Genomic DNA, 19,159 nt, shown 5'->3' on the forward strand with positions numbered 1-19,159 from the left:
TGGAAAAGCAGCGTAATGCTGAAGTAGATCCTCAGTGGATGTTTTGTATTAGTCCAATTTCATTGTAAGTTGTCCCGGTTTGTTGAGGACGGTGATACATAATGAGCAGCTGATGTATTAACTTAGGTTACTTTTACAAAAAAAAATTAGCAAGCCCGACGAACTCCGTTTCACCACCAATGATTTCATTTTACCTGAATTCTTTGCTATAAACCTCACGGAGCCCGAGACGTTTCCAACGAATGCAAAACCGTTGAAATCGGTTCGTGCGTTCTGGAGTTATAGCGTCAGGAAGGAAAACCCGACTTATTTTTATATTATAGTTAGATTAGATATTGTTTTAGAAAAAATCAAATACCCGAATTCTATTAGAAGTCATTATCCTACACGGACGAAATCACGGGCAACAGCTACTAATAAATAAATATAAGTTATAGGGACAGGATTGTCCTCGATGCTATTGTTAGACGTCTGTTTCCATGTGATCAATACTAAACACATATTATTATACATGTATCTATCTATGTATGTATGTATGTGTGTGTGTAGGTAGTACCCATTAATACTACATCGCAGTGGTTGTGCTAATGTCAATAACCTCTGCCCTCCCTACCTATTGTCTAGCTATCACAAGTCACTCATTCACTCTCATACCCGTCCTCACGAAATGTACCCATATTTGCTTAGGACTAGTTACTCCTACGTGGATCATCCGCTGCTCTACTCCTATTGATCGCAGCGTGATGTTTTATAGCCTGTAGCTTTCCTCGATAAATTGATTATTTAACACAAGAAATATTACTTAATTCTAATCAGATATCAGTAGTTCCTGAGATTAGCGCATTCAAACAAACTCTTTAGCTGTTGGTCACGTTGGGGCTGCCTTTTCAAAAGAAAATCAGCATCCACCTCCAATTTGTATTCCATTTATGACCGATACCGACCGACCATAGCCGATATGACTTGATCAGTCCAACACATAGGTGATCTGATTCCCTCTACTTTCCCCTGTACGACCAGCTTTATTATAACCGATCTTAATCCAAAATCTGAATCTGTGTTTCTTCAAAGCCCGAGTGAATAGGTTGCTTATGGGCAGACGTGCTCCATCGTAGGCCGCATCATCACTTACCATCAGGCGAGAGAGCGGCCAAACGTCGACCCAACAAATTGTAGCGACGTATCGACGAGCAAATCAATGGATGACGTCACAAATATCCTGCTTCGCACATATGAAGTTTACATTCGAATTAACACGGACAGAAAACCCCCACAACAGTTGGACAGAAAGCCATTCAGACACGATCACCGCCTGGTCGGAGGATCCTCCTTTTCTTAGGGAACTTTTCCCTAAAAAATAATAAAAAAAGCAATTTATATATTAAAAATTTAAACCCAAAGAATTTGTATGCAGAGATTGGCTATCTTTACATTCATCCAATGTAATTGGCCGATGCTCTAGTTTACCAATATACAGCCTTGGCCAAAAGTATTGAGCACCCATGAAATCTTTGAGTTTTATGCGAAATATCAAATAGAAACAAAACAAAATGTTTTTATATGTTTATTTTACTATTTATTAATTGAAAATGAATATTTTGTAAGTCCACCCTTTGCCTTAATTACGGCAGAATTTTTTTTTGGTATAGAGCTAACAAGATTTTTACAGTCTTTAGCAGTAATCGCGTTCTATTCTAGGCATAGGTGGCGTTTCAAATCTTCTCTGTTAATAATAGTGTGGAGCCTACCTCTGCGCTTTACTAAAACCCATAAATATTCTATGGGGTTTAGATCTGGCGACTAGGCAGGCCAGTCAAGAAGCTCTACGTTATTTTCCCGAAATCATGCCATAGTGCGGGCAGATTTGTGGCAAGGTGCGTTATCCTGCTGGAATTTACCAATATCCATGTTCCTGTTGCCGAAAAGTTTCGTGAATGAAGGCAGGAACGCAGTTTCTAGTAAATTTATGTACTTAGAAGAGTCCATGCGGCCCTCTCACACGAACAATTCGCCAACTCCAGAATCGGTCATGCAACCCCAGACCATTATGCTGCCGCCACCGTGTTCTACGGTTGGTACCACACACTCTGGCTTAAAATCTTCGCCCATCCGGCGACGTACAGAGGTCACAACAGGGGTACCAAAAATCTGCAATAAAGAGAAAAATATTGAGTTTCGGAAAACAAAAGAACTTCATCTATGCGTTTGGATTTTAAACCATTTTATATTATTTTATTAGGGCATTAAATATAGTTACTTACCTCTAAGTTAGATTCGTCTGACCACACAAAATTTGACCACTCTGCAATGGTGAAAGTTCGATGTTGTAAGGCCCATTTATACCGAGTTTTTTTGTTTTTGTCGGGAGCCATGGTTTCTTCCTAGCGTCCTGACCTTTCGGATCAGCTTCCTGAAGTCTTCTACAAGTAGTTCGAGCAGAAATTGATTCCTTATTTTGTTCTGACAACTCAGCAGCGAGCTCTGAAGATCATTTTTTCCTATTTTTTAACGACTCTCTCGGTAACTGATGATCCTGACGGTCTGTGGTGATGCGTTTGCGCCCGGTCTTTAGTATATTTTGATGTGATCGGATAGCATAGAATCGCTGAATAACAAATTGCAAGGATCGGCGCGAACATTTCACAGTTTTGGAAATCTCTACTTGTGATTTCCCTTGCTCATGGAGAAGCTGTACCTCCACTCGTTTTTCTGAAGAAAGTTCGTTTCGTTTTGGCATATTACAACGATAATACTTATAACTTTGAGATAAAATACCAAAAACGCACCTGGATCAAGGGATGTTGTCAAAACGAGAGGTGGTAGCGAACTGATAAATAAATACGAACATTGTAAAAATCACATTTTATTACACCTAGGTGTTTTATTCCTAGCTACGGCATAAATCATTGTTTTTAAATCTTTGTAGATAGCCGACAAACAAATACTTCAACAGTAGATTTAGTTTTCTGCCATACTTACCGTGATCGAGCGAAATTTGTAAGGTGCTCAATACTTTTGGCCAAGGCTGTACTTATATTTAGTTCCCCAACGACACATTTATTATAATGAGCCACAATATTTATTCCTTCCGCCGCCAATTAACTGCTTGTGTCATGTCGTCCTAATTGATGGCCGCGGCTCTTGGGTATGTGGTACACGGGGAAGAGTTGCTGCCGGAAGGAGTGAGGAATGTGGAATGTCTCTTTCAGTTTATTATTTTTATTTGTTGATCTGTTTGGCTGATGATAAAGTAGGCGTGATATAAAGTAGATCGTGTTTGTTGCTGTTGTTATATCGTCACGCCTTTTAGCCCTGAAGAGGTAGGCAGAGGTGCACATTACGGCATGTAATGCCGCTATACAATGTACACCCATTTTACAGTTTTTTTTTTATTAATGGTATAAGCCGGTAAACAAGCATACGGATCACCTGATGGTAAGCAATCGCCGCCGCCCATGGACACTCGAAACACCAGAAGGGTTACAAGTGCGTTGCCGGCCTTTGGGGGTTAGGAATTTAAGGGTTTTCTGTGAGGCCACTCCGGTAATTGGTATCACTCTGGTCGAGCCGGCTCATTCATGCCGAAGCATGGCTCTCCCACACATATTAATACGGTTTTAAAATTATCTGCCCTATCACCAATCTAATTATAACTTGAGGTCAACACAACCCACAATGAATATAGAAACTTTACTAGTTAACCAAAATCTTAGCATCCACCCACTCGGTTATCTTATTACACCATACTCAAATGAGAAGACAGCACCCATCTCTCCGATATTGATAACATAACTCATGACGGATTATTATCAAAATATGGCCGTATTGGCCGTGTAATTTATTATTAATTTTATGTTAATCCCAGCAAGTTGGCGCCGGATTATGGCGCGGCGCTCTGCTACAAAGAACAGCTTTCCTCGATGTTGCTCAAGCAAGCGTGGGTGTCGTGGCGACTGGCGACCCATGTGGTGTATTGAACAGCACATAAAACTAAATTAGTTGCAATATATGCGTTACTTCTGATACGATTTTCAAACCGTCAAGAAAATAGCGCACTACTTTTAAATGGCCGGCAACGCACCTGTGACTCCTCTGGTGTTGCGGGTGTCCACGGGCGGCGCTGATCGCTTACCATCAGGTGACCCGTCTGCTCGTTTGTCCCCAATTCCATAAAAAAAGAACTAGTTATTAAATAAATGCTCTAATAACTAGCTTAAAGGAGCTTAGCTTCTTCGTAGCATAGCTACATGGCACATCTCTGGTGGAAAAGCACCCTGAAACTGTATTTAGCCACTTAATGTTAAGCAGAAGCATTCACTATATCAGTGAACTAACTACAATCACCCAAGTAAAGCTGCCTTGTAAGAAAATTATGACAAACCAAACCCCTTCTTAACAATTACATAATATGAAGAATTTCCCCTCAACAGATTTCTGTCGCCAACCAAAGCCTTAAACTTATTTTATCCATCAGAGCACATGTCCTGGCTGACACTCCAGCCTATACTACCGAGCTGCCGAAGTAGTGTCGGATCACTCCGCCGGGAGTAGCCGAGAGTGCGGGAGTGGCTCGTGATCGCGAGCGCCTCCCTGGAGGGCTGTACTGTCGGCAACCTCGCTGGTATTCACACGGTGTTTTGTATGCAGACTAGTTGCGTGCTGCGGTTTCACTTTATATGCTTCGTTTAGCAAGTGTTAAGTTAAATTTTTTTTGCCGGAGTGATACCACGGCCTCAAAGGAAACTGACGTGAAGTAACGTGGTGTTTCGCTCCATGAATAAGTTAAGGGATTGAGGTGACAAGTTCACCACTGACAAGACCGAATCTAGATGATAACTATGTGGTATCTCCCAAAGGTCGCTAACGCACTTGTGACTCCTCTGGTGTTATTTTTTTACGTTTGATGGGTCGACGTTTGGCCGATATCTCGCCTGATGGTAAGTGATGATGCGGCCTACGATGGAGCACGTCTGCCCATAAGCAACCTATTCACTCGGGCTTTGAAGACACCCAGGTCAATACCCATCAGGAAACACAGACTCCGGCAAGGAGTTCCACTCCCTAGCAGTTCGCATAAAGAAGCTTGAAGCGAAGCGCTTTAATGCGCGTTAGGAATATTCAATAGCAACGCTGATAAAACAATAGTTTTCCTTTAAAATTATAAAAAAGTTACAACGTAGTTAGCTAGTATCTGCCTACAGATCTTGTAAAGTTGCAAACACTAGTCCACTCCACAATGTCCGCGCCTTGCCCACTGATTACCAAAGTAAATTGACTCGAAGCCGCGTTGATACCGTGATACCGATAACTACACAGCTTTCCCACGATGTTTATCTACGTCTCGATACTAGAATTCTAGATAAATTGCGTGCTATGATATGTAGGAGAGCCATGGTTCGAAAATGTTGTGTCGGCTTTTTTATGGTATAAGCCGGTAAACGAGCAGACGGATCACCTGATGGTAAGCAATCGCTGCAGCCCATGGACACCCGAAACACCAAAAGCGTTACAAGTGCGTTGCCGGCCTTTTGTGGGCTAGGAATACAAGGGTTGTTGGAGTATCAGGGATTGGAATGTGTGGTTACGAGTAATTGGGCCTCCGAATGTAACCTCATTCACATAACAAAACACAACGCTGTGGTTATTTCACGTCGGTTTTCTGCTCGGCCGTGGTATCACTCCGGTTGAGCCGGCCCAGCAGTGCCGAAGCATGACTCTCCCACACTTAAACTTCCCATTCTTACAGCGTCACATTATCAAAGCGTTGTGTGGAGAAATTACTGAGAGGAAATTAGGTCTTTAGCTAAATCGATGTAAGTACTAAGTAGGTAAGTAAGTACTTTACTTAAGTAAAACCTGGAGTGATGTAACCAAGTTAGCAAAAACCAGACAATGATACTAGCGCAAATATTTTTACTTACACAGAACTTATATTTGTTACTCTATTCCTTTTAACATAAGGTTCAAAATCCCCCAAAACGTAAACACTAGCTCAGACACCCTGCGAAAATTCGTTCCTAATCGATTCTGAAATAGTGTTAGCCTAAACACATAGTAATGTAATCCTTATTTCTATAGTAGTAAGGTTTATTTTGTACTGCGTGTTCAGCAATGACCGTGACCGTGGTATAGATTATGTAAAGAAAACACGAAACTATGTAAACCAGTATAAACTGACCTTCGAATGTAATGAAACATCGTACAACGCGGGACCCTGATGAACTGGTTGGAATATCACCAACAGCGGGAGACAGTCCACTGCTGGACTATGAGCTTCCTCTACATAAGAGGGCTCGCCATCATCTGCGCAGGCAGGCGGGTTGGTAGGCTTGCCGGTATGAATAATTTATCCCATTTCAAAATCTGTGGATCAAGATAAATTTTTGACATTAGTTGTATAAGCTGCTGTCAAAAATAGATCAATCAGGGATTTTGGGTCAAAATCTAGTAATTTTAATCACACACACAGCACACTCAACATCAGAGCCTTTTATCCCCGAAGGGGTAAGCAGAGGTGCACATTACAGTACGTAATGCCGCAATACAATGTACTGACTGCCTCGTTGGTCGAGTGGTCAAAAACAGATCGATCTAGAGATATTAGGTTCATCGGGTTTTTTACTGGGACAAAACTGCTTCAACCTCCCAAAACCACTGCAACTTCTGTAAGCCAGGATCTACAGTAGATACAACCATGAACACACCGGAACCCTCGGTTATTCATTTCAATTATCAGAGAGAAAGAGAGAGATAGCCTCCATCTCATCCAATGTTCGGAGAGGTATACTTCCCAGAAATGATAAACTATGTAACAAATTTAAAAAAAATCTCCCCGTGCATTAGTCCCTGACAACCAAGCTTTTCGAACCTGCAAGAATTCTTGAAATCAGTCCAGCAGTTTCTTAGTTGGCACAAACATGAAATATATTTTCCTCAAGTTTATAATATCAGTTTGTATGTATGTATAGTTGGGCTGCAACCTCTCTGCCGGTCCGGTTGCATCTCATTGTGCTACATGAACCACTTCAGCATAATGTCGCGTCCACTGTAGTGGCAGGTCGACTTAAATATTGTAAAATATGGAAGGAAAGGGAAGGGACAAAACAATACTCTTCCTACAATCCGGTAAAGCGTGTATTAAACACATTAAACAACTTTTTTGAGGGAAAAATATCATTCAAAGACATCTCCCGCCTTGGGCGGAGCGAGAGGGAATGTCAGACTCTTACTGTCTAAAAACCACCCCGTTCCTACTTCTGCTTTTCGAGACAGAGCCCTGGTAAACCCGCTAGGTAGTCCGCAGCTCCGGATCAGGCATCAGCCCTACTGGGCCCCATCTGTGGTGGTCTGGTCACACCTGACCTTCGATTTCACCACTAATTGTGTCGTATGTGGGGATGCAGATTTGGACGCTTTTAACCGGTCTAGGAGTCATTGTGGTAGGACTGTGTGAGGCAGTGGATCTCTTGTGGCTGAATTAACTAAAAACTCACGGCTTACTCACGTACTACATCAATGGAGAAAAGATCTACTAGCACAGAATAATAAAGTAGTTTCCAGTCACATAGGGACTCTTCATCATGAGCAGCAGCAGTCAGTAGGCTGCGCGACGTGGTGCGGGGAAAGACAAAGTAAACAGTTTATTGTTTTAAAAACTCATTAGTAACCTTATCACATAACTAATGAATTAACATTTGGATGTGTGCCAAACCACATGTAGAGTCATTGCTCTCCACACAAATCACATTTTCCTTGTACCTACAACCAGGCTATTTAGTATGCAGGTAAGCAAACAAGTTATACATAAAAATATTATGCTAAACGGTTTCCATGGGTTTACATTGTATGGTCATCGAAACTGCCTCGTTGGCCGAGTGGTCGCAAGTGCGACTGCCGGACAAGCGGTCTCGGGTTCGATTCCCGGGTCGGGCAAAGTATTGCTGGACTTTTTTCGGTTTTTCGAATATTTCTCAGTAATAGCACGGAGTCTGGAATTGTGCCCAGTATATGGTCTCTGCCTACCCCTTCAGGGATAAAAGACGTGATGATGTTTTGGTCATCGAGATTAAGAGTGTGTACCAAATATCAGACCGATCTGTCTTTAGTAAAAAGCATACTCCTTTTTAAAAGGCCGGCAACGCACCTGTGACTGCTCTGGTGTTGCGGGTGTCCATGGGCGGCGGTGATCGCTTAACATCAGGCGACCCGTCTGCTCTTGTTGCCACCTATTCCATAAAATCTACGACGCTCGCGCAACGAGTTCGGTGGGGGTTGATAAGATCAAGACCAAACCAAGACATTGTCCTCTCCTACCAGACTAGACATCAATGACGCATTGACGACCTCCACATCAGACGGCGGCGTGATGTCACTTCCCGTACTTAGTTCCCGATCACTTGTTATTTATGTACAACATACTATTGTTGTCTGAATTACTTATACATATATACGTATGTATGTACTAAGTGATGTTTCGAGTTGGCTACCTCTGATAAGTATAAGTACCCGATATAAGCTAGATATGACTTTACAACACTTTAGTTCGGCTGAAAGAAACGTAATATTAGTTTTTCGAACTTCGGAGATTTTTGCTGCACGAAGCGTCTATCGGAGGTTTGTTTTTATTCCGATTTCGATCATGGTGGCCAGTCTGTCTAACTAACTAGACCAGATATTATAGTGCACAAGTGTGCGCAAACATAGGTTTACTATTTGTTCCCTCACTCTCAGAACTATGGAACGGCAGACCGACCCGACCGGAGAAAAGTCAGGCGCAGGACCAACGGCTTACGTGCTTTCCAAAGCATGAAGGTGAAACACCGCCGAACTTTCTAACGCCGGGCTTATAATGGTCATTTGACTCAAAAATGCCATTGTCACCACCCAACTATTGCTCCAATCGTGCAGTTATAATTTGAAAGAATGAAGAAGTCTAGAAATGTGCTTAACATGTAGCTACAATGTTTCTCCCATCACAGAAAAGACTTGACTAGCGTTTAGCAAACCATGCATAGTTTTCCTTCCTTAGTAACTGCATACATTCACACGCAGTCAACAACTTGCACTTGCAAAGCTCGCAACTGCACGGAGTCCTCATCTCCTTGAGTACCGCATTGTGTATTGTGCACCTTCAGTGCAGACGTGCATGTAGACTTACTTCTATACCATCGCGGAGGGAGATAGGCAGATGTGTATGAGTTGTACACTAGAGATTTCGCTTAAATAAGTAGTCACCAAAAGAACGAATGTCTAAAGAACTCGGACTCCTTACTGCTTTTTTTAAGGGGGGAAAATAATTTCTCCCGCTTTGGGCGAGGCGAGAGGGAGTGTCAGACTCTTACTGACTAAAAACCACTCCGTTCGTGCTCCTGCTTTTCGAGCCGGAGCCCCGGTAACCCGCTAGGTAGTCCTTGCAGTTAGATTCAACAGCTTGAAGCTGCTATTGATAACTGCTCGAGCTGTCTACATATGTACTACGTACGTCGAAGTCTGTAAGTTCACTGTGTAGTCGCAGCTTGAAACAGTCGATCCTGACTGCTTTACGCAAACCGTGTATGGCGGCCTTAAATACCAAAACGAAAGAAAGTAACTTATGCCATATTCTCCACACTTGTCATACCAGTTGGAGGTCGTATGTTTTTTTATAAAAAACGTTGCCCCACACTAGGATTTTCTCTTGTGTTGTGAGACAAATATACAAGTTCACATATACATAACACCCAGACCCGAAACGACAATTGGCTCACACAAAGAGTTGCTCCGTGCAGGAATCGAACCCGCTAGATATTGCACGATGGCCAGTTACCCAGCCAACGCGCCAACCGTGCAGTCTAAATATTCTCCACACTTGTCATACCAGTTGGAGACTGCAGTATAAATTGTTCAGGGTTTTCACCAAAGAGCGCTGCTGCCCGATTGCTGTCTCACGCGTAGTCCCCTAGTCCTTGTCATACGACACCCACGGGCAGAGTACCGGTGGCGATAAAAGTGTGCTACTCTATAAAATGACAAACACACAAACACAAAACCTGATCACATCCACTCGCTTCCTAATTGTCGAACCAAGGAAATGACACACACACACTCTCACACAGCAAGCAGTACACACACACATACATACAGGATATAGATCACGGTGCACAGCTGATTCGGTCAAGGTCGCGACCCCCTCCACCCCCGCCCGCCCCCTCGCTCCCCCTCGCTCGTCCTGTGTCGCCCCGCGGGAGTTTCGGTGAGGCGTGGTCGCAGTGATAGCGGGGTGTAGCATGTTGTTAGTTTTTTAGGTTATAATTATTATTATATGATTTTTATGGTAGTAATCATGGACACTCGTAATGCTAGAGTAATTACAAGGTAATTGTCGGTCTTTTGGGGTTTTGGTTATTTGGAGATTGGGAATGGGGGCAGATTGGGCTTTCTCAATCATTACCTCTAAGTCAAAGTCAAAATTACTAATTTCAAATAAACCGAGAAGTCAAAGTCAAAGTCAAAATTATTTATTTCAATTAGACCAGGAAGGCACTTTTGAACGTCAAAGCAAATATAATAATATTAATAACGTCAGTCTGTCGGTCAGTCCTCTAGTGAAACTATTTGCTCGTTCCAAAGTGTAGATTCCTATGGAGAAGAACGAGCGAGAAACTCCATAGGTTACTCTTTTTCAATCAGATTCACAATACAATTCTTGGTTACATTATTTCGATTGCTTCAACTATGTGAGAACAATGTAAAACTAATATTCAGTCAAAGTGATAGAAAAAGAAAATAACCCTGAGGAAGGCACTTGAAAGTCAAAGCAAATATTATAGTATCAAAAAAAAATCTTTGTCGGTCAATATTCTGCAGCTATTTGCTCGTTCCTAAGCTTTCACATGACGAAACACAATGTAATCGTTGTTTCACGCTGGTGTATTGTGAGGCCGTGGTATCACTCTCGAGCCGGCTCATTTGTCCGGAGCATGAATGAAAGGATGTTAGTAGAAAACATCTGTTTCTTTTCTGTAAAATATTTTGAGAAATTAAACGAACAACTTGATTTATCCATTATCTTTAACGTCGTTTCGAACGACCGTGCAGCGGTTTTTACCGGAGTACGTCCGTGGGCTGACAATAATAATTGTTATTGAAACAAACGCGAACCAGTTAGTCTGTCAATTAGTGCTCGTCTCCGAAACGACTGGTAATGCAGAGTCTAACCGCCATACTCAGTCATTTAATGGTTATTTAACCCAGTCCTTAGCAACTGTTTTCGGTAAAAAATCGTTACTAAGGAATAGTTTAAGTCTTTGAGTGCCAATAGAAAACTGTTGAAGGCAAATCCCCCGCTAACGTCGCGTCGGTCACCGCGGCGTTCCATGTGTTAAGTAATCATTAAATCGGTTGGTGCGGTGGCTGGGCAACTGGCTGCCGTGCAACGTGTCGCGGGTTCGATTCTCGCACGGAACAACTCTTTGTGTGATCCACAGATTGTTGTTTCGGGTCTAGGTGTCATGTGTATGTGAAATTGTATGTTTGTTTGTAAACGCACCCACGACACAGGAGAAAATCCTAGTGTGCGGCGTTTTTTTAAAAACGAAAGAGAATGTCTCTGATTGTGGCAGTAAGACGAGATAATTGCGATCTCTTTTACAATCGGCGCCAAAGTAAACAATGGGCGAGTAAACGGGCGGGTTCACCTTGCAGCGGTCGTAGTGTTGGAGGATAAATAGAGCTGTCTGTGTGTGTGTGTGTGATACGTCATCTGTATTGTGATCTTATAGAGTCTGTGGCGCAGTATTAATGTGCTTTTATATGATATGCTGTGTACCATAGCTACGAAGCTGCGAACTACCTAGCGGGTTACCGGGGCTCCGCCGGCTCAAAAAATAGGAGTAAGAACGGGGTTTTTAATCCGTAAGAGTCTGATACTCACTCTCGCCTCACCCAAGGCGGGAGAAGTGAATGAATTTCCCCCTCAAAAAATAGCATAGCTACGAAGATGTAATAGCTAAGCTGTGAAACTATGTGACCGTTTCTCTACTTCATCTCAACTACGATGCCATATAGATGAAAACGGTGTGCTAAAATACCTTGACAATGTACCGCGCGCCTCCCGACTTTAGATATTATCATAATCATTATTACCTAGTATCAGAGTCCAGCCTCATCTCATCTGTCTAGCCCACTTCTATTCACTGCCTATCCAATGTTATCTCTCCTAAACAAACAGAAATTACCTACATTTTCTGTTCAAAAACATCAAACCTAAATACATATAAAATTTTAACACTCGCTGTAAGTGCGACCCCACCTCACAGGGGTGGTTAGTTCAGGCAGCGCAGCGCAGTGATTGTGTTAGCTATCCCCCCCCCTTACATAGAGCGACGCAGTTAATACACTAACCTACACTACACGTGTATGTATAGTTAGTCGTTACAATAAAATTAATTATATCTATCCGTGTAGTGTAGTCAGTCTGCGGTAATAACCACCACTACTCTTCACGCGGGTGTCATATACCCGACTAAGGGTGCTTTTCCAGATGTGCTATGCGATGTATCGAGAGTAGGGAAACCATGAATAGCACACATCCATAGCACGCTTCTTTCCATATGAAAACATAGCTTAGTTGAGTCTATTTCCACCAGTGCTAAGCTATGTGCCAACAATGAATATGATTGGTGGAAGCTAAACGCATCTACAGCAACGTAGCATAGCACATCTCTGGTGGAAAACTCCCTAAGGGACATTGACAAAGACTGCAGATGGCAATGATTATTGAATTTATTGATAAACCTGAACTCTTGGAAACTGCGATCTCCAACCCGCCTGCCTGCGGAGATTATGGCAAACCCTCTTATGTAGAGGAGGCTCATTATCCAGCAGTTACTAATAAAATAATTAGCAAACAATGACTCAGCTTCGCACCTCAGTCCACCCCCCCTGACTTCACACATTACCATTCCACCAAGAAGGTCACTCCTTGCTAAACGCCCATCCGTGTCCCACTGCGCGGTGATTAGCGTGTATAGAGCAAGGCATTATGAGTAGGTAGCTAACTGGCAGGAGTTGTTCTTATACATGATGTGGCACTCTATTAGTGCTACAGTGATAAACACTGTGTTATGCCGTGGAGGATTAGAGCTCTGCCTCTAACAAAGCGGGTCTGTTACTCTTACGGCGCATTCCAATAACCTACCTATCGGTAGATTTGCCTACCAGCGGTAGAATTTTGACATAAGCTCCATACAAAATGTGTCAAAATTCTACCTCTGGTAGGCAAATCTACCGATCGGTAGGTTATTGGAATGCGCCGTTAGAGGCTAAATGTAACAGACCCGCTTTATTAGGGACACTCTTACTGATGTTATAAATGAGTTGTATCTATGTTGTTTACTAAATAACGTCAAAACGGCCGAAGGGATCGGGATAAAAGGCGCAGGGGTAGATTATGGTCTGGAATACCGGAGCTGCGGACTACCTAGCGGGTTACCGAGGCTCCGGCTCGACAAGCAGGAGTAGGAACGGTGTAGTTTTTAGTCAGTAAGAGTCTGACACTTCCTCTCGCCTTCCGAAGGCGGGAGAAGACACTGGATGATTTTCCCATCTTAAAAAAGGGTCTGGAATAACAGTGTTGTCGAGCGGCAGACGTCAGCGTCGCCCGACCGCAAATCATAACGACGTATCCCGGCGAAGTAAAACGACAACACGTCCCCCGATGCTGCCTTGTGCCGCCCGCTGCACACTTTTACATTAACTTTCAAAAATCAAATAAAAACTACGAACCAAATTCATTTATTTCTTTTGAAGAGGAAATGAAGTCTCTTATTCAGTTCACTCATAAGTTACGCTTACGAAGCGGTTTAAATAGAATTAACATTTGCTCGAACACACTTATCTTTGAAACCACTCGGCGAGTTTAAAAAACTAGCTCATTCACCTGTAACCACACCCGCCGGGTCAGTGAGCAGCGAGCAGTGAGGTCGGCACAAAGCGACACTAGCGCCACTATCTGCCGAAATAAATTACTCTCTGTTTACTGTCTACACTGTCTCATCATCATTGCGCTATAGCACCTATGCAGATTTTTTATGTTTGTTGTATAAGCCAGTAGACGAGCAGACAGATTACCTGATGGTAAGCAATCGCCGCTGTCCATGGACACTTGAAACACCAGAGGCGTTACAAGTGCGTTACCGATCGAGTGATTGCTTTACGGTTAAAGTCATCGAAACGACATTGCGTTCAGCGCTCTGATTCACCGACGTGAATAAACCATCCAAACACATCACCGAAAGCGTTCTCGTTTCGATTACTTTAAACGTGAAGCAACCTTATACTAAGGTTACTGATCAGTCTGCTCATATGCACCATATACCATAAAACAATATCGTACTTGTATCACCAATGACCATGAGCCATGCAGCGCGCATCCCGCGCACGCGCACTGTTGGCAGCTCGCCAGCGGCCGCAGCGCCGGGTCTGTGAACGGGGCAGTATGCAGCCTCGCTGCACGTGGCACCTTGGGTGTTACTACCTGCTTGTGGGGGGAATGTCGAGGCTATGTTAGTCTTTTTTAAGGGTGATTTTCCCATCATCCAATGACTTTTTCCGCCCTGGTCGAGACGAGAGGGAGTGTCAGACTCTTACTGACAAAAAAAGTCGAGGCTATGTTAGACTTTTTTATGGGGGGAAAATCAATGTCAATGTCTTCTCCCTCAAGAGGGAGTGTCAGACTCTTACTGACTAAAAACCATTCCGTTCCTACTCCTACTTTTCGAGCTGAAGCCCCGGTAAACCCGCTAGGTAGTCCGCAGCTCCGGATTAGGTATCAGCCCTAAGTACTGGGCCCCATCTAGGCTGTTAGACTTAGAGGATTTGTTGTGAGAGCGGAAAGTCATCAAATGACTCCTCCCGCCCTGGTTGAGGCGAGAAGCGGTGTCAGACAACCTCTTAATTCCAGTCAATTTACGCCTATAAATTACAGCATTACCATCGCAAAAAAAAATTATTTTTGCTAGGTAACATTTACTCCTTAAATTGATACAATGAACTTCCTTGCTTATCCGTTTTATAAGGTGTTATTGCCAGCCAGCCAGTCAGAAGTCATGTGACACTTGACCGATTTCAGGGTAGCTGTCACGGTCGCTGACTGGTGACTCCGTATTATAAACGCTGTATGGCTACTCCGCGTCTCGAATGCGAAGTTTCGTTTAATCTTCGGCCGTAGGTTTTATTCATTTACTAATAGAATTACTTGAAATTACGTTTTATTTTTAATGTCATATGGAAACCTATTTATTTATCTTCATTTCATTCGTTCATTTCTGATCACGAAAGTTTGCAATAAAAATAAATGTAGTATGCAATCTGCGAAGTTTTTTCGTTCGTCTGTAGAATTAGAGTAGGCATCCCTGGTCCGAGCCAGGACCGTGCTTAAATAAAGCCTAACGTTTCTATTACACACATATCTACTATATAGACAATAAGTTAAATGACTAATGTTTATTTCAATGCCCGTATTGTAGATTATTTTAAAACATTACACACGTATTTTTTATTTTCTTACGGAAACAAATACTTTCGAAGATATATCGATTTGAAATATCGCGTGATGTCACTTCTAGGTACGTTTTATGCGTAGAAATGATGTATTTGCTCCCACTCCTAAACTTTGATTCGTTTTATCTAATCTAAGCATATGACAAAATAAAAAAATGCATGTGTAATGTTTTAAAATAATTCTACAACACGGACATTGAAATAAATTAGTTATCTACCCTATTATTGAAATTGAACCAGTAGTTCCGGAGATTTGCGCGTACACAAACAGCTCAGCTTTAATCATTACTACATAGTATAAAACAAAGTCGCTTTCTCTGTCCCTATATCCCTTTGTACGCTTAAATCTTTAAAACTACGCAACGGATTTTGATGCGCTTTGTTTAATAGATAGAGTGATTCAAGAGGAAGGTTTATATGTATAATACATGCATAATGTATCATCGCTAGTGTAAATTGAGGAGGTTACATCACAGTAGTGACAATAGGGATGATGACTGGTTCAAAAATAAATTATTACAACTTTTCAATACAATAAAATATTCAAAAATAATCACACTCTCATTCATAAATTTGATGAACTACTTAATTTTCCATTTTTTCTAGCTAAACCTCTACAATTAAGTCTGCTATTTGACGTAAAAAACTTATGATGTCATAATAGAGTATTTCATACAAAGTTCATAGAAAATATCGTTTCTGACGTTTCGAAAAAAGTATTGAATTTGACTAGTAGGAAACACACACACACAACTTCACGCCTTTTATCCCCGAAGGGGTAGGCAGAGGTGCACATTATGGCACGTAATGCCGCTATACAATGTACACCCACTTTTCACCATTTGTGTTAAAGTCCCATGTAATAGGGGGTGAGCCTATTGCCATATACTGGACACGATTCCAGACTCCGTGCTACTACCGAGAAATTTTCGAAAAACCGAATAGCAAACATGGCTATTATAATAGCGGTACTATCCCTCCCTCCTCCCGCGGTGACGGGCAGAATGGACTATTTTTACATGATTGCATTGTTTCTATTTTGTACTACGAGGTGCTTGACCGAGCACGGAACCGCGACGCTGTCGCTGTGGCGGATCAAAGGAACTCCAGTGATGTATGTTTATGGGGCAATTCTTTGGAAATATCATATTTATGGGGCCAGCGCGGTAACGATGTGGAATGTAATTTATTTATAAATAAATGTTAGGCAACTTGACTCATCATATCACTCATTAAATCTGATGAATGAAATCAGTTGCTCAGTTGTGTTCTTTGATATAAATAGTTTAATTTTAGCTTTACGGTGCTTTCCATGCGTGCTATGTATGTGTGCTATAGATGGCTATAATTATAATATTATAAAACATGGAAGGTAAGAAAGGGAAAAAACAATACTCTTGCTACACTCCGGTAAAACGTGAGTTAACACATTAAACGCGTTTTTAATGGTGGGAAAATCATCCAATGACTTCTCCCGCCTTGGGTGAGGCGAGAGGCAGTGTCAGACTTTTACTGACTAAACGCCACCCCGTTCCTTCTCCTGCTTTGAGCCGGAGCCCCGGTAACCTGTTACGTTGTTTGCAGCTCCGGTATGGATGGCTTCTGCAGGAGCTGCGCATCTTCATCGCACAGCTACATAGCTTAGTATCAGTGGAAACGGTCACACATTTTCAGGGCTTAGCTATTACAGCTACATAGCACATCTCTGGTGGAAAAACACTCTTAACCGTAGTATTTATTTGGACAGAGGTGTAGTCTTGTGTATTATTTTATTTCGCGGACTATTTTTATTCTTTTGCGGACTTTCCACCCTTGACCACCACAGATGGGGCCCAGTAGGGCTGATGCCTGATCCGGAGCTGCGGACTACCTAGCGGGTTTACCGGGGCTCTGGCTCGAAAAGCAGGAGTAGGAACGAGGTGGTTTTTAGTCAGTAAGAGTCTGACAATGAGAGAAGTCATTGGATGATGTTCCCCCCACAAAAAAGCGGTCCACAGACCCACTGTTAAGAACCACTGGAGTAAGGTGTAAACTTCTCAATGTAATGTGCATGGTGCTCCGTGCACGTAACCTCGCGGTTCCGATTTCTCCGTCCTTACAGAGACGAGTCGTGACATACCTACTTGCATTATGTATGTATGTGTATGTATGTATGTAAGACAATGACTGCGTCTTACTCTTTATAGTGTCAATGTGTCATCTGTTTACGAGTTACTAGTACATAGTACGTGTACATAAAACTACTACAGTTTGTGCAATTTCTTTCACTACATTTTCAATCTTATTGCTTCTGTAGTGAAATCTATTCCTAGGTCGGACGCAATAACAATTTCTGGATCACAGATTAAAGAATTATTTGGTTAAGCAAACATCAACGGCCGGAGTCCACTGTTGGGCTTTATGAGCCTCGTCTTCACGATAAGGTCTGCCATAATTTCCCTGAAGTTAAAATTTGACAAACGGATTGAAAATCATACGAGTAACTAGTTTAATTGTTTAAAAGGTTCAAGACACAAGTGTATCACGGATCACTGCAGCTGCCTGGTCTATGTTAAATGTGTAATCCCTTAGTCGGGTGTAACACACCCGTGGGAAGAGCGCTAAAATATATCCCACAAAAACATTTCATGTTAAATGTTGCCAAGACGAGACCATATAGCTCGCACTGTCAAAAAGTAATCAGATCCCGTGTAGAGCCAAGTTTCTAACCCTATACTTTTGAACTGGCGAGTCGGCCGCACGGACTTTTTGCTATTCGTCATATGGGCTTGAGCTTAAAAATCTATTCAATCTTCTAAACTCTTTCCGTGCGGCCAACTCGCCAGTTCAAAAGTATAGGGTTAGAAACTTGGCTCTACACGGGATCTGATTACTTTTTGACAGTGCGAGCTATATGGTCTCGTCTTGGCAACATTTAACATGAAATGTTTTTGTGGGATTTCATTTCTTTTTGTAGGTTGCTTATGATAGAAAGATAAAATGAGCGACAAATTCACCTACTAAACTACTAAATTTATAAGAAAATTGGAAACGTATTCCTAATACTTTTTATCAATGAAAATTAAAACACTAGTATCTAAACCTTTACCTACTAAACTACTAACAATTAAATATTAGGCAAATGGTTTTTTTCTCCGCGATAGCAAACTTTTAAATCACCGAAATATTCCGAAAACTTTTCATTCAACGAGACAACCGTCAACGACGTCTGCCCTCGCGCGTCTGCCCGCGTTCGGGTGCCGCGCTCGCTGACGGGCCGATTATTTTTAGCTACTGCGCGGGGACGAGGGGGCAGGCGGCGGGCGTTGGCGCATACTATACTTACGATGCTTATGTTCAAAAGTATAGGTTGATTAATAAACACTTACCGAAGTGAAGTGTAGTAATATTATTCATATCTAAGTACTTATGGGTAGGATAATGTTTTGATTTGATGAAAAGTTTGTGTTCTATGTACTTGTGTATAATTTTCAGATCTCAAGCAGGAAATAGGGAATTAAGTTTCCCTATTTCAGATTTTTAACCCTCCGCGGCCGCATTCAGACCTCTAGCGTCAAAAGTTGCGGAAGTCTCGAACAAACTTTCACCCCCTAGTTTAAGGGGTTGGGGGTAAAAGTTC

The 19,159-nt window shown here is 42.2% G+C and overlaps 2 protein-coding genes across 2 annotated transcripts in view; both read left to right on the plus strand.

Annotated features, from left to right (window-relative positions):
• Nucleotides 1-10,773, plus strand: part of LOC118280932 (igLON family member 5-like) — a 251,111-nt gene extending 240,338 nt beyond the window's left edge. The window contains exon 14 of the mRNA XM_050700737.1: nt 10,650-10,773. The gene's annotated coding sequence lies outside the window, so the exon portion shown is untranslated. The remainder of the gene's footprint in view (nt 1-10,649) is intronic.
• The window catches only part of LOC118281017 (uncharacterized), a 56,269-nt gene that overhangs the window by 14,494 nt on the left and 22,616 nt on the right, over nt 1-19,159 (plus strand). The window lies entirely within an intron of this gene.

Source organism: Spodoptera frugiperda, chromosome 19 (genome assembly GCF_023101765.2).
Source record: "Spodoptera frugiperda isolate SF20-4 chromosome 19, AGI-APGP_CSIRO_Sfru_2.0, whole genome shotgun sequence".
NCBI lineage: Eukaryota > Metazoa > Arthropoda > Insecta > Lepidoptera > Noctuidae > Spodoptera > Spodoptera frugiperda.